The sequence below is a fragment of the Peromyscus californicus genome, unplaced genomic scaffold (genome assembly GCF_007827085.1).
Source record: "Peromyscus californicus insignis strain IS unplaced genomic scaffold, ASM782708v3 Scaffold_22__1_contigs__length_63687245, whole genome shotgun sequence".
Lineage (NCBI taxonomy): Eukaryota > Metazoa > Chordata > Mammalia > Rodentia > Cricetidae > Peromyscus > Peromyscus californicus.
Genome location: NW_026294525.1, coordinates 6401255 through 6417404, shown reverse-complemented (window position 1 = coordinate 6417404; position 16150 = coordinate 6401255). Strand labels below are relative to the sequence as shown.

Below are 16150 nucleotides of genomic sequence, written 5' to 3'. Positions count from 1 at the left end.
AAGCCCAGAATAAACAATGAACATCAGAGAAAATAAATAATCAAAATCCACCTCTCCCCCAACAGAAACAGCAAACCCTACATCATTTTACACCCCAGTTTTCTCTAAGTCTTCCAAGGTGACATCTTTCCCTCAAGCAAACCAGTTTGGAGAACCAAAGCAGAAGCCGGGGGGTAAGTTAAGTCTTGAGAGCCAAGTAGAGGACAGTATAAACAGCAACTGCAGGGCAAGCCTGAGTATGCTCATCAATGCAAAATCCCCCATGGGCTTCGGTCATGAAGAAAAATACATGATGTATTGTGACCAAAGTGACTAGCCATGGACTGGACTGGAAAGCCAGACACTCAGAGCCTGGGATGGGGTTTTGAGAAAGGCAGTAGTATTTGTAGTATTTGTTCCATTAACATTCACCTCCAGAGTCGTCAGAATCAGATCGATAGACTAAGACTCTGCCCTAAAGAGGGGAGTTTGGACACACAATGACTGGCACCATCTTGGTGGAGCCAGAAATCAGAAAGAGGACATTAGTGGAGAACACAGGGAAATCCAAAGCCTTCAGTCCAGTTCACAGTAAGCTGTCTTAGTTTTGACAACTGTGAGATGGTTCTAGAGTATCATATTAGGATACTCTAAGGGAAAGATTCAGGGAACTCTTGAGTGCTAGAAGGACCCCCAGGCCATGGGACAGAGTAGCTGGAAAGAGGACAGTGTGCCCTACATCATAGAGGCGGATGGGAGCTAGCCATCTGTTGCCAGCCTCGGAGTGGCCGCAGCGTGGAGTGGAGGGGCCAGGTGAAGACAGAAAGCCGTTCCCAAGGTCTCTCCCTGGGGTGTCAGGCAGGTACTGAGGGAACTTCAACAGTGTAATAATAGAATCACCTTCATCTTCCAAGGAGGTGTGGGGGAGGAACTGAACCACAGAGGATAGGAAGTAGTGTGCTGCACAATCGGCCGCCTGACTAGGGTAGGTTGGGAGGACCACGTGGAAGGCTATGGCGTGAAAGACCAAGGGAGGGGAACACTGGGCCTGGGAGACTCCAGCGTGAGGAGAGAGGAAGAGATGAGAACCCACACCCAGCATCAGGGCCGGGGCTCTTGGGTGGGTGGGCTGTGCAGGCAGAGAGATTGGGAGAGGTGGTGCTATTAAACCTGAGAATCCAGAGGAGAAAAGATCAAATCCACAATTGTCCCATTACAGCAAGCTGTATTTTGGGGTGCACCTGGACTAGCCATCCAGCTGTCTCCCCCTAAATTGTGATTTGAGAGAACATTCCCTGCCAGCCTCTTGAGGTGCTTTTATTTATTTATTTTTTTTATCAGAGAGATAAGGTGTTTACAGGGGCAAGAGAGTCGGTTGTTATACATGGTTAGAAAAATACAACGAAAGGGAAGGAACCAGGGTAAGGACATACATCGTGTGAATGGAGTCACAAGCAGTTTACATCAGATCTAAGCAACAGGAACTTACTCTTAATTACAAATAGAAACCTTAACCTACAAGGACTCAGCCTAGGAACTTATTCTTTAACCACAAGCAGAAACCATAACCTGCATGGGATGAATGAGAACTGATTCCGAACTGTCTAAACTGCAACCAGAACCTTTAACCTGCAAGGCGCATTGTTCCTGCCTTGGTCTCACAATGTGAAGCAGAGCTGTGAGCTCAGGGTGGGGTGTGATTGACTGATGCCTCTGCTGGAGGCTGTTAGTAATCAGGTCACTTGTGAGAAGAACCTCTTGGACGACCATGCACCCCATCTGTTGAAAAAAAAAATGCACACAGAAAACCGACACACATGCTCACATATTGCTGTAATGCACCAACATTTGTATCATAAAAAACACAAAAACAAAAAATTGTAAAGGGTGATGTTGAGAGTAAGTGCAGTTTGGTGAGGTCAAGAGAGTTATCAGCAGGTCCTTGTAAGAAGTCTAAGCAGAGACAAGGTGGGAACAGGGAACCCTACAGAAGTTGAAGGGTCATTGATGCAGGTGTATCAGTCCCAGTCTCTACTGCTGCCGAGGACACATCTCAGTGACTCCTGGATACAGACTGCTGGAAATGGCACAGTTGTGCACCCGTTCCTGTCACAGGGTGCTCTGTTTTCTGATAGGTGGTACTGCCCCGACCTACCAGAGTCTGGTCTGGCATTGGTACCAAGTAGAGGAGTCCCTGATACTTGCTGGAGGTAGGGGAGGGAGAGGCATTCTTCAGGGAAGTTGGGGACAGGGCAACTTGCTCTTCCTTTGTTTCTTGTGGTGGTGGGAATCCTGTTACTGGGTTTCCGTGTCGTACACACACCAATAGCCTTGAATAGCATCCCTTCTGCTGAGGTTTCTCCCTCCTCTTCAGTTCTGACTGACCACACCCACACGTTCTGGTATTCCTGGGATTTTTAGAGCCTTGTGTACAGATCCCCATTCTCAAGGTCTCCTCTTCTTCCTTCCCTCCCAGTCCTGTGTGTAGCACCATTAGTGACCAGGAGGTGTCATCCATAGCCTTGTCTCCATGGTCAGAGCCCCAAGGCTTGACCTTCACACCATTTCCTGACCACAGCTGTCACTTACCAGAGGCTAGGCTGCTTTCGTCCCCTCCTGGTCACTTACCTTAGTGCCTTCCGTTGGTCTCCAAGAACAGAAGCCATGTTGATGATCCGAGTGGTGAGTTATGCAGTCTAATGGGATGGAAATTAATAAGACAAGTCTTGAAGCCGCCATCTGTCCCCACACCATCGACTTGTAGATGTTTATCAAGCGAAGAGGCCTACCATATGTGTAGCATATTGTCCAAAGGAGAGGAAACACTCTATTTTTTTTTCTGGAAAATCTGGCATTGTATGTGATGTTTTGTTCCCCTTTTTGCTGGCCTTCTCTTCTTATCACAGGTAAATCAAATGGTGGCGCCCTCACTTATCTCTATTAGCTTTTCATAAGGACGGTTCCGCGAGGTTCCTGCTTACGCAGTGTTGGGCCTCATTCTGCTAAGGATTTAATAACATGTTTTAAGTGCAATCTGTTCCTGCGTTTTTGCCTCACACGCTACCATGTTTTAAAATGTCTCTTCAGGAACGTTCTACTCAAGTTTTTCTCCCTGTGGCTTTTGTTCAAGTTTCTCTCGTTGTTTGCAGCTCATTTCCCATTCGTTCCCACGGTGTTCCTCTGAAAACACAGGCAATGTTGTGCCACCTTGCACATGGTCATGCCTCAGCATATGGCCGCCTCTAAATCACTCATCCCATTTCCATCCTGTCGACCCCAGCAATGCGTTCTCTGCTGCGCTTCCTTTTCAGGGAGTCCAGCATCCCTTATAAAGCCTATCTGTCTCAGCTCCCCCACCGTCACCCAAGAATGCCTAGTCTTCCTCCACCAGCCTATAGATTGATCCATGGCCTCGTAGACCCCATACAGAGAACACTATGGCCAACAGAATGTTATATATACAATCGCCAGTGCCTTAGACCCAAATGAGAGGAAGCATGGGGATGCTGTACATAGGAATACTGTTGACTGTCTCAAATAAGCACGCGTGCATACTGGTTTCTTAAATATAGAGAAGTAAAGTGTAGTGTGTTTACAGGATGATAATCAGACACTCGCATCTGCCACGCTCTTCTCATCCACTTAAGCCTCATGGCTACTCATCGCGTAGGCAGATTTTCATCCCCAAGTTAAGGATAGGCAACCTGTACTTGAGAGCTCGGTTTCTGCCCTGGGGTCTTCAGCTGTGTGCTCCCTGCCAAGAGCTGTCATGTGGGGATCTTCCAATTCCTACCATTCCATGGCCTGTGAACTTCCTCCAGCCACTCCCATCTCCTGGTCCACCTCTCATATCGAGGGTGACAGAATCGCCCTAAACTCAGTTTTTATTACGTGTTTTCCCCTCCTCCATCATCAGTAGTTATCTATTATCCTTCAAAAGGAAATAAATAAACGCTGTTTAGGACATCACTGAAAATCCTTGGCAATGCAAGTGGAATTTTCTTCCTTTAGAACAGTGGTCCTTAACTTGTGGGTTGTGATCCCTTTGGGGTCACATATCAGATATCCTGCATATTAGATATTCACATTACAATTCATAACAGTATCAAAATTACAGTTACAAAATGGCAGCAAAATGATTTTGGGGTTGGGGTCACCACAGCATGAGGAGCTGTACTGAAGGGTGGCAGCATCAGGAAGGTTGAGGATCACTGCTTTAGATTTTTCTCTCACCCATGTTCTGCTGTGCTGCATGCATCCCTTTATTCACACTCCCTTGCCTCAGGGAAGCCACTGCCCTGTCCACAGTGGCCCTGAAACCCCACATGCCCTGCAGGCCTCGGCTGTAGCTGGCTTTCCCCCGGGGCCCTTTGTTAACAACCAGAGTAGCAGCGAACTCACCCCTTTCTTAAGATGCACCCACCAACTGCTGCAGAAATGCTGTCGCACCTCCTTCCGTTTCCCATGATGCCCCACAATGTCTCCTCCACACCAGAGGTTTGCTAATTCCTGGTGCTTGCTTAGTATCATTGTCAATTTGAACTCGGGCAGAAAGCTTACTCTTGGGAAGAAAGGCTGTCTGCTCTCTGTGGACCGTCTGTCTGCAGGCATGTGAGGAACGTGCTGTCACAGACCATGGTAGTATGTGAGGGGTTAATCTGATCAGATCATTTTTTGTCTTTTCCCCCTTTTTTCTTCTTTCTTTTTCCTTTTTTTTTTTTATATAAACAGAGTCTCATTCTTCGTTGCAGGTTGAACTATAACTTACTATGTAGCCTCAAACTTGTAGTAGCAATCCTCCTGCCTCAACCTCCCAAGTACTGACTTGCAGGTATGAACTACTATGCCTGGCTGCCTTTTCTTCTGTAATGCTGTGGTGTTGCCGGCCTGCATGTTTGGAGAGCCTGTAACCTGTAAGCCTGTAAAGCTTACCTGTCCACCATACTTAGGACAGTATGGCTGGTCCATGTTTTGTGTTCTGTGGACATGTCTACATTTTTCTTTCATCATATAATTCATTAAATTTGATATATAAAGGCACACGTCCTTTATATATGTGAGATCCCATTACAAACATCATCTGGAGGCTGGTTTACGTGTTTGCAAGTCCAAGAGTCCATCGTGGGCTGGTTAGCATCTCACACGGAGGACAGTTCTGTTCTGGCTGAAGAGCCGTGCCACACTAAACACACCACCCTTCTCTTTAAATGCCACTTTTAGGGAGAACGGGGTAACAGCACTCAAAACTCATACCTTCTCCCTAAGAGCAAAGGGTAGCACCCCAACACTTGCAGTGCGACTCCCCACGGAGGGAAGTAATCTCCTCTCTGGTTCTTTCTGTCTCACTTCAGTTCTGCAGGCTGTCTGTGTTTGAACCAGAACATGAAAGACCTCGCAGCACCAGGAGCCCTCGGCAGCTCCTGCTAACACCGAGAGCAGTTTGCTCCTCAGTGCCTCCGGTCTCACTAGTAACTTCTATTTGGCCAAGTCACAGCCAGCTGCTTCTCAGCTGACTGGTGTGCCACACCCAGCATCTTGTAGAGAAGAGAATGCGTCATGAAATGTCTGTGCAGGAAACAACCCCGATGCTGACTCAGGCTGGAAGGAAGGATTCTGAGCCTCCCCCAGCCCCAGGCCAGAACCTTTCCCTTCGCCCAAATTCCTGTTCCCTCAAGGCTGCCGGTCCTGCCTTTCTACGGCCCAGGCTGCTTGGCTCTTATGTTCCCTCAGTACCTCCTCCTGTTTGCAGCAGAGGCAGCAGGACCCACTTCTTCCAGAGGTCGGCACCTCTTATGGGGCCTGCCTCTGGAAAGCTTGCTTCTTCATTTTCTGTTCACCTCACAATTTTTTTTCTTGAAACTTCTCTTATAAAGCAGACAGTGGGCTTCTTGTTCCCTGAGTGTCTCTGTTCCTTTCTGTCACGTCCCTGGTCCCTTTTCACTTCCTGACCCAGAGTGAGGTGTGTCTGCCTGCCCTCTGCCCTCTGGCCCATTACACATCAGCAATTGCCAGCTCTGCAGCTCCAGCCACATCCTGAGTGTGCTGGCCCATCCTCACGCCGGCGCGGACACCTCACTCACACCCCTCACTGCCACCATGCAGACCTGCTGGCCTCCTCCCTCCTGGGTCCTGTCCTTTGCTTTCACTTCCTAGAAAACTGAATCTGATTTCCATTTCTCTCTCGGACTCCGGGATGTCCAGGCTCCTCCCTCCCCAGGACTTCCTGTTCTTGACATCTCTCTCTCCTTCCTCTCTCCAAGCGTGAGCAGCCTGGGAGGCAGCTATCCCTTCCGGTTCCCCTTCTTGGCTTCACCCCTCAAACTGACCATCCTGGGGTGATGGAGAACCACCACCTCTCTGTGCCACTAGCCATGTTAATCTGCGCCTGCTGTGAGCAAGCTATGTTGAATCATAGATGGACATATGTGAGTCTTTCAATATTTGTTTCTGAATTTATTGAAGACAAGTGAACTCACAGACCACATCAACTTCATTTCCTTTGATCTGCCAAGTACTTTGGATTTCATTTGATAATCCTGTCATTGGCAAACACAGATTCTTTCAGTCCAGTCGTAACTGCTAATATTAATGATGCCCAGGTCACATATTACGTTCTACAAAATGATATCTAGGCTACAGGATAGGGCTCAAGGGGGTCTTACTGAAGAAGACAAAGCCTGAGAGCTGACACATGCTGAGAGTCCCTGCAGGTAGCTGTATGTGAATAGAAAGACCCAGCCCATGGGCTGCTGAGGTACAGGGCTGCTTCAAAACACCGAGCAGCTTCAAAGTGTAGCACTGGCTCCAGGCACAGAGTTGGATCCCAGAGGCGTGGCAGTTTAGTGAGCTGAATCAGGCAGGGGAGCCATGCTGAGCTGCAGCCCAGGGACAGAAGCCGAGTCCATCACCTGTCAATCTCCCGGTGCATGTACCGATAGTCTGATAGCAGCAGTCCAAGAGTGGGAAGTAGGAGCCACCTGCCTGCGCTGGTGATCCAATGGAGGGGTTGCATCCTTAGGTCTGCTGTGTTCAGTGAACCACAAACCTGGTCTACTGATGCGGTTTTGACCCGCCCCTGCATCCACATGCCCCTGAATGAATTTGGAAAGTTCACAGGTGTAAAATCATTTGTTTGTATGTTATTTGTCATAGTTCATGCTGGGTAGAGTGTTGCTTCCTCACACAAACAAGAGGTCGCGTGTCATCCTTTCTGCTCAATCAGGAGCAAACTGCTACTTTATAAAATTGAGTCAGTCTGGACCAAGAACCCCCTGAAAACTGCTGTTCTGAGCAATATGAAGCAGTTTACACATGGCAGGGCCTGCCTACCACCACACGTCCGTCTTATCCTCTTTCACAAAGGTGCAATAGCAGTAGCTACCTCATAGGGTCGTGAGGTCCGTGTCAGTGAGTGACACTCGGGATGCCAGAGCATCACGGGCACAAACATGTCCTTGCCAGGCCCCTTTGGTCAAGTCTCTCACCAGCTGCAACTCCCCTCACAGATGTGCCCCTCTGAGCTCTCCTGTCCTTTGAATCATGTCTTTGCACCGCCCCTCCATTTCTCTGTCTTCTCTCCCCGAAATGCCCTGCCTCCTGTTTGGTCCCCACCAGCTGGACTTCAAGGTCAGTTCAATACCACCTTCTCGAGGAGGTGATCCCAGCTCCCGTCAGCCTCCTCCTCTGCTCCCACCACCACCCCCCAAAAAGGAGGAAAAATAGAATGTTTTTCTCCCTATGTGTTCCCAATAACACTTGAGCTGCTGTTTCAATCAGTTCTCCTAATATCACATCATCATTCCCCTTAGTGCCAGCGACCTTGACAACTGAGCTCTGGGTCATCCACCTTGTTACTCTCTGGTTTAGCGAATGGCACAGAGCAGGTAATAAACACATTGGCTAATTTATATTTTTCATGATAAATTTGGTAAAAATCATGGCCAAAGAAAACATTTGTTATGCTGGGTTTCCGTTAGCGGTCTGGAGTATTTGTCCTGCCCTGGAAGTTTAAAAATCTATTTCACATCTTCTCTTAAAACTCTGATTTTGAAGCCGGGCGGTGGTGGCGCACGCCTTTAATCCCAGCACTTGGGAGGCAGAGCCAGGCGGATCTCTGTGAGTTCGAGGCCAGCCTGGTCTCCAAAGCAAGTTCCAGGAAAGGCGCAAAGCTACACAGAGAAACCCTGTCTCGAAAAACCAAAAAAAAACCAAAAAAAAAAAACTCTGATTTTGAAAGTAAATCTCTTAAGATTGAAATCTATCAAACTGCTTTGCTTCCTAGGAGTTTCTACATCTCCAGAAAAAGTCATGAAAACTGAAAAATGCTCGATGTTCTTTAACAGGGCAATAATTTGATACACACTTTGGACTTGTATTTGTAAAAGGGTATAAAGACCCTTTATTCTGAAGCCCGGTTTGCTAGAACAGGAACTTCCCATGCTCCTCTAGAACAAAACATTTGTTGTACTGTGGTGGCTTTTTCTTTTTTTAAAAATCCTTGCTCTTTAGACTGTTGTTTAAAATCTTATGTTTTTTAATGTGTTGCCAAGTAGAAAGTGATAGCAAATTCCATAGTGTAGAACGGCCCGCCCCCCTCCCTCCCTCCATCGCACACACATAATGATGTCTGCGTCTGCTCCCACCCTCATCAACAGACTTTTGTTCCAGGACTGAAAACGACAGCCTCCCACTAAACAAATAAGCTCTCCAAAGGGTGTGCTTTTCTCGGTTTTCCTGCGAATTAGCATGAATCTCTGCTGTTGTGTGGAATGTCAGAGGTATTTTTTTTTCCCCTCAAGAAGAAATGTGCAAAAAGCCTGTTTTCATTCCCAGCCACAATTCCTCCACCTCTATTTGAGCCGGTGCCAGTGTTTTTGGATGCCACAGAGAAAGGACTCAGTAGGAAAAGCGGGAGCCTTTGGAGCCTACCCACTAACACTGTCCTTTGGTGAAGAAGAGTTTATGTTGAGTCAGTTTCTCACCTGAACTCAAATATTACCAAAGCTTTATTTTCAGAATACAGTGAATAAAGTATGAAATAAAAGCAATGTGTTAGAAATTCCTAGGTCTGTTCTCTAACACGATGCTTCCTAATAAATGCTTAGAAAGCCACGTTTATACTTTTGAGCCCTTGGCATCTGCCCTGAATATGTCTTAAAGCCCACTCTCTTTCCTCTTTAATTTTAGTTTGTTTGGTTTAATGATAGCTACTGAACATAAATGCCAAATTACGATGGCACTCTCCAGCTGTGTGCGGAACTTTATATTTTAAATACCAATTTGTGAAGAAAGAATGCTTCCAGCTCAGTTCTCATCAGCATTAGAGGTTTCAGCAATTGCCAATTATTTTTCTAAATTACCTATTTTAATTAAGTAAAATATTGTGAATTTAAGATTATGAAGTGTTCAAGCATTATTTCATCTTTAACTAATTAGTAAGAAAAACGAAATGTATTTGGGAACCTTGAGTGGCTATTTGTAGAGTGAAATGCTTTTTCCATGTCTTAAGGACCTTAGTTTAAGAGAAACAGTAAAATCTCTCCCTAAGGTCTATTACCTACTCGGTCTCTGCAGAGGACAGCCTGAACTCAACATCGGTTCCAGTATAATGTGAGATGGTTTATATATTAGATGCCCAAGATAGTGATGGTAATGGCCACTTGGCTGTCTAAATTTATCCAAGCTCCTCGGGGCATTCCCAGAGGGCTGGTGTCCTCGGCCCACTCCCTGAACCCATGCCTAGACATTAGGAAGAAAACTTAATTGCTCCTGCAGACATGACTGACATCAGCGCTCACCTTTGAAATTGCCATCCCTAACCTGATGGTGGGTCAGCATCCTGCTCCTCAACATGATTTTGAAAACTATCATTTCAATGCAGACTCTGACAGCCCAACAGTGTTGTTTCCAGGCAGAAGTCACAACCGTCTCCCGGCAGCATGCCCCTTGGCATTTCTCCTCCTGAACATGGCCCGTTATTAGTGCGTCGGTCCCCGTGAGACACAGGTCAGGCAGGGATTCTGCAGGGGTGTGGTGGGGAGAGCCAGCATCCTCAGTCGAGTGAAATAATCCTGCAGTCTTGATGAGCTTGCTAGAGGACGACAGAGGAAACAGGAACAGTTTGTGACATTTATAGACACATTTCCACTTAGAATAACTTGTGTGTGTGCTGAGACGTTGGCTAGAAACTTTCTGCCGTAAGGAATGGCTGCCTTGCCTTTCAATCCTCAGATTGAGGTTTAGCTTTAAGCACAAAAGTGTAACCAGGAATCTTTATACCTGTGACCATGGTAGGTGTCATTGATAGTCTCATATTTGCTGCCGAAAGACACCTCAGCCTGATAAGGAGCTCCCCGGCGACAGAGACAAGGGCCCTTGAAGTCCCGTCCGGGCCTTTTATTGTGTTTGTTTCATTCATCCACGGGATTCTGGAAACCCACTTGGAAAATTGTCCTGGTGCGTATTTTAACTGAAATGCTACTCTCAGAATTGTTTTCCAATCTACTCAGCAACAAATTTTAGGTAATATGTTTTAAAATACAAAAATAATGAATTTTGTCATTGTTTCCAATGTAATCATAAGAACTCTTGGAGTTTCTAAAGAGAGAATCTTTTACATCGTTTAGATCTGTGGCACTTGACAATTTGAAGCATCCAAAATGATATAGGCAAACTGGATGGATGGCCCAATTACATGCAATGGAAGTCAATAAAGATAAACACAAGCCACTGTCTTGAACAGTAATAATCCCGTAAATAAAAGATAAGAAAGAAAACCAATTAGACTTTAGCGCAGTGAAAAGACAAAAGACAAAGAGGTTTTGGTGAGTGAAAACTGAGTGCAGTCGAGGGAAAGTAGCCGATCGTTTTGTGGCTTACCAACACCGCGCTCTGAGTCTAAGATGCGTGGAGTTAATCCTACCTCAAACAGCAGGTTCTCAGCTGCAAGGTCGGGCTCTGCAGGCCAAACACAACCTGGACAGATGATGTCAAGGATTCCAAGCAAGGGTCAGGAGACAGAGACCTATGAAAGGAGGCAATGTAACTTTGCACCCCATGGTACTGTGTCTCCAAAAGAAGGTGGGCACTTGAGAGGTGTGAGGAAGGGACATCTTGTTGTTGCCTCTTCCCAGACCTCTCTGGGATGCCTAGGTCCAGGACTACTGAAATGGCAGCACCCTTAGCAGTCAGCCTTGGCATAGCCTCCTCTGAGCAACCGTGTGGGAGGAGAAAGGCCAAAGGGAGACCACGGCAGGCACGACGGCATTGCAGCAGAAACTTCCTGTAGGTTCTCTGTGGTAGAGGAAGGGAAGCGATTCTGCCTGCCACCCTGTTACTGGAGATACATCCCCCTCCTGCTGCTTCTATTTCCTAGCTCCTCTCTACAGAACCTGGCTGAGAGGTCTCTGTTCTGTGTGTCCCGGCCTCTGGGAAGACCACTTAGGAATCCACTCACATTTATTTGTCCCATGACACCATGATGGGGACCGTAGGTGCTCTATACCTTTGCCCATTCTACCCTCCGTCCTGTGGCCTGCCCTCTGGCAGCCTTGCTGGAGATGGGACTGCACACTCCCTCCTCTGGAACAGCTCTGTCTGTCTGTCTGCCTGCCTGTGTCATCTCCTCCACCTCATTGCACATTATTGATCAGCTTGGGCAAGTCCTCCCTCTAGAAGGCAAGTCCCGAGGAGCAGTCTGGACCTTGGCCGAACCCCGGCCTTTGGTGCAGTTGTTGGAAATGTCAGCTGTCAATGACGGAGGGACTGCAGGACGAGGAGCCATTGCCCTAACAAAGGTGCTCCTGCCCCTCCTCCGACAGTACAGGACTGGTCATCCGGTCATTCGAAAGCTCAGGAAGCCATGATCTCTCCTAATAAAGAGAAAAGATACAGGCCAACTCTTTATGTATTCAGGCCACTGGCTCATGGAAGAAAACCACACCCTCAGCATGGGGTCTTCCGTCAGTCTCTGGGTTCCTCTCTCATGGTTTGGGTCCATGAAGATGACAGCTTTTCCTGAGTGTCAAATGACACATGCGAGTAGGACCAGTGGAGTAGACTTTGCTCCTTGGTTGACAACTAAGGATATTATCAGTCAGACAGACTGGCCTAAGTGCTCATGGAAATGATTACAGTCTCTAGGAAGGGCTGGACAAAACATTTGAATGGTCACACCTATACCTGTATGGATCCCGTCGCCTGGCTTCCTCGCCCTGCGCAGGAGCTCTCACTACTTCCCACATCACATCTCAAGGAGAAACCTGATGCCCTGGGGCCTGAGACATGGAGAAGCACCGGCTGGCCTCGCCTGTGTCCCCTCACCACATCAGCGTGTAACAGAGGCTGTGTGGGAGCAGCTCGAGTGGAGAATGACAAAGACATGCAGGGGAGCCAGCCAGAGGGGGAGGGTTTCAGGAACTGCGGGCCTGGCTGACCTGGATGCTAAGCCCCTTCCGCCCATCATTCCTTGCACCTTCCTACGGAATGAGTTGTTTGAGCTGATGAACCCTTAAAGATCAAAGCCTCTCTTTTTATGCAAATAGCCAAGAGCCATAAAACCTGAGAGAGAGGAGTCAGGAATATAAATTACAGTCAGAAGTGTATCAGTGAAAGGTAAGGAAGCCCGTTCGTTATTCAGAATTAAACTCCTGGCGATGACAACGTTTTTAAACCTGTGTTTGAAATTGTGTCTAATTGAGGAGATGTGGTAGCAGAAACACGGAACCCTGAATCTCATTGTCAGAGAACTGGGGCACACTCATGCATCTCACCTCTGTGTGACTTCAGGCAATTTAGTCAACTTCTCTGGGCCTCTTTGGTTATTGTATGCTCTTGTGAGGGTCTCATGGCCGATGTTTTTGTCTCTGTGTGCGTGTATGCTGTGTGTTCTTGTGTGTGACCGTGCCTGCGGTCATCAGAGGACAACGTCAGGCATCTGTCCTCACCTGTCCTTTCGTCTGAGACCCCGTGTCTTCTTGTTTTCCACTGTCTTCCAAGCTAGCTGGCTCACCGGCTCCCGTGGGTTTTCCCTTCTCTGCCTCCCATCTCACTGCGGCTCATGGCTCGCTCACTGCTGCAGTACCCAACTGCGCTCACCGCTGTACCCACTGAGCCCACCGCTGTGGCAAATGCCTTACCCACTGAGCCGTCTCCCCACTCCGGGATACTTTCCTAAGGGGTTTCACTTTCACATCTCTCTGGCATTTGGGTGGGGTTCTGAATGTCATTATTTTCTCTTTAAAAAAAAAAAATCAAGAGCTTGATGTACCCACAGGAGGAGCTGCTGGCCCTTACTGTGATTGCGTCTATATGGTTTTTAAAGAAAATGAGTGTTTACTGTCTAGGGGAAGAGTTCTGGACTCGGCCCCATGTTACAGCTCCCAGTCCTCTACAGTCTCTCACTGCTTTCTGCCTCCCTCAGCCTTGCGGTCAGTGTTTAACACAATAGGCATTCTGTTAAGTTCTTTCCATAAATTATCTTATTTGCTTTTGTAAGGTCAGCGGTGGCATTGATCAAATTATTCAGCCTTCCTAGGTTTTTCCTGCAAAACCCAGAGTATTAACTGTTCTCTGGAGTCGCTTCATCAGCAGTATTCTAAAGGAATGCTCAAGCGTGTAGAAGGAGTCCAGAGACAAAATCCCAGGGCTTTCCTGGCAGGATCGAATCCTTCCCTCCTGCTTCTGGTGGCTGGATCCTTGCTGTGGTCTGAGGTTCCTCCTCTGCCTGGTCCTGCCTCTCTCAGAGACAGCCCTGCCTGGTCCTGCAGGGTATTGGTGAGGCCTTCATTGATCTTTAATTATTTCTCATGGCAACTGTGTCTAAGAACCCAAATAAAGAAATTCCTGTGCACATGTGAGTCCCCTGCCTTGTCACCGCCAGTACTTAACGACACTGTAATCTAATGAGAATTGTGACAGAAACGACGTCACTGTTTCCAGGAACCTTATTAAAGATTCTGCAGCCATTTTAATAATCAGGAAACTATCATGAAGATATATCTGTTAGTAACAAAAATCCATCTCCTTCAAGACTGTCCAGACTAAATAATAACATCCCACTCAGCATACAATGTGCATTTAACATCACCTTGTCCAAGATATTTAATTTACCACAGAACAAGCACAAATATATTTGTATTCATTTTCACAAAGAATTCCACAAGTCACCAGGACTTAAAATAATGGAGGTCTTGATCTGTAGGTGAATAATTTCTTTTTTCTACTTCATATACTGTACTCATGAGAACACCTTGATTAGTTAATAAATGGCAATGCTTTGCACTAAATTTTAACAGAATAGCTGCTGTGCAGAAGCTTGGATTGCCCCCCCACACACACAGTATCGACATCACATAGGAAAGTTGGGCATTTTAATGATTAAGTGAAACAGTTGCTTTGCCCATAACTCAATTCTCCTTCCAGTTTTCCAACCCCAATTCAGAGTCACTGAACCTGAAAGCTGCTGGGAAGAATCTCCCAGCTCAGTTTAATTTCCCCTCGATGCCTCCAGGAACAGACTTCCTCCCTGGAGGCGTTCCCACAATCCCTATTAGATTTTCCTTCCCTCCCCTGATGAAGCATCTGAGCATCCTGCCAGGGCCTTCCTCACCAGCCCTCTGAAGAGGAGCCCACTGAAGTCAGAGCCAACCTCACAGCTTCACAGAAGCCAAAAGGGACCGTAAGGGGGGATTTCAGAGCATCCATGTCTTAGAACCGACACCACGCTAACGTGTTTGCATCTTGGTGGTGTCTCGGAGCTCGAGGTCGTCCCAAATTTGTTCTGACTCTTCTGACCTGACTTCCATTGTCCCTGATGTCGGACTCTCCCCCACCATGAAGTCACTCTTTCCATTCCTCCTACACATGCCACACAGGCACTCTTTTTTTTTTTTTCAGTTGATTCTTTTAGTTTTTGAGATTAAAGCTTAATTTCATCATTCCCCCTGTCCCTTTCCTCCCTCAAATCCCACCCCATATACCCCTTCTTACTCTCTTTCAAATTCCCAGCCTCGTTTTCTTCATTAATCATTGTTACATGCACATATGTATATATATGCACATGTATATGTATATATGCATATGTATATACATAAATTCCTAAATATGACCTGGTTAGTCTGTATAATGTTACCTGTATGTCTGTTTTCAGGGCTGATCATTTGGTATTGAATAACCAGTTGGTGTTCTCTTCCCTGTGGGAGACTGTTTCTCTAGCTCTCAGCGTTCCTGGTTGCCTGTAGTTCTTCCCCCAGGCTTGAGGCCGCCTGAGCTCTGCACCCAACTGAATCCACATTAGCATGCCTGTTGTGGTGGTGCCTGTCCCCTTCAGGGTTGGGCAGTCCTGTTGGTGAGACTTTGTGGGTGCAGCTCCTCACAGTTCTAGCAGACACAGTCTCACAGCAAACTCCCTGGTCCTGTGGCTCTTACAGTCTTTCTGCCTCTCTTCCACAGTGTTCCCTGAGCCTTAGGTGCAGGAGCGTTTTGTAGATGTGTCCACTGGGACTGGGCTCCTCAACTCTGCATTTTGATGGGTTGTGGTTTTCTGTATTGGTTTCTGTCTGTTGTAAAGAGAAGTTTCCTTGATGAAGGGAGAGGACTATACCTCTCTGTGGGTATAAGGGTGAATATTTAGAATAGAGTTAAGGACTATGTTGTTTTGGTTTCTTTTTAATAAAAGGCTTTTTTTAGGTTTATTTACTTTCAATTTTTCATGCAGTGGCTGTCCTTTTTTTTTTTTTTTTTTTTTTTGACTTTTTTTTCCTGTTAATTACATTCCTTGTGGAACATTGTCTCTTGGAACATACAGTTATACTCATCCACAAAAACCTGAATACATTCCTTCCTAGGGGTCTGCACATGTAACTAGTTCATTAACAACAGTTTCATGATTTATAATTTACATGTATATGTGTATTTTGTAGATTTGTGTAGACACATCTGAACAATTCCATCTTAAAGTAGGCTGCCCTTTCATCTTAGTGTGTGCCCTGACCCATCAGCACCCTCACGGCTAAGAGATTGTCTAGCAGGGTCTACATCTTATTCCCTGATTTGCCTTGTGTGTCCTCTGACACCAGGAGGGAGTGAGATCCTCCTATACCTCTGTGACTAAGAGCTGGCACTACCTGGCATTCCCATAGATGTCACCTAGAGCTATGCGAGACTCAAAACC

At 46.8% G+C, this 16150-nt stretch overlaps 1 protein-coding gene and 1 long non-coding RNA gene across 4 annotated transcripts in view; one reads left to right on the top strand and one right to left on the bottom strand.

Annotated features, from left to right (window-relative positions):
* Pacrg (parkin coregulated) overlaps nucleotides 1-16150 on the top strand; it is a 458018-nt gene that overhangs the window by 318266 nt on the left and 123602 nt on the right. The gene's annotated exons all lie outside the window — the stretch shown is intronic.
* The window catches only part of LOC128118298 (uncharacterized), a 32261-nt gene continuing 16437 nt past the window's right edge, over nucleotides 327-16150 (bottom strand). Inside the window, exons 1-3 of one of the 2 annotated variants that reach the window (XR_008221135.1) lie at nucleotides 15110-15693; nucleotides 10901-11002; nucleotides 328-10069 (exon numbers count right to left, since the gene is read on the bottom strand). This is a non-coding gene — a long non-coding RNA (uncharacterized LOC128118298). Of the gene's footprint in view, nucleotides 10070-10900; nucleotides 11003-15109; nucleotides 15694-16150 lie in introns of those variants that run through there. The other variant, XR_008221136.1, reaches the window with a different exon arrangement.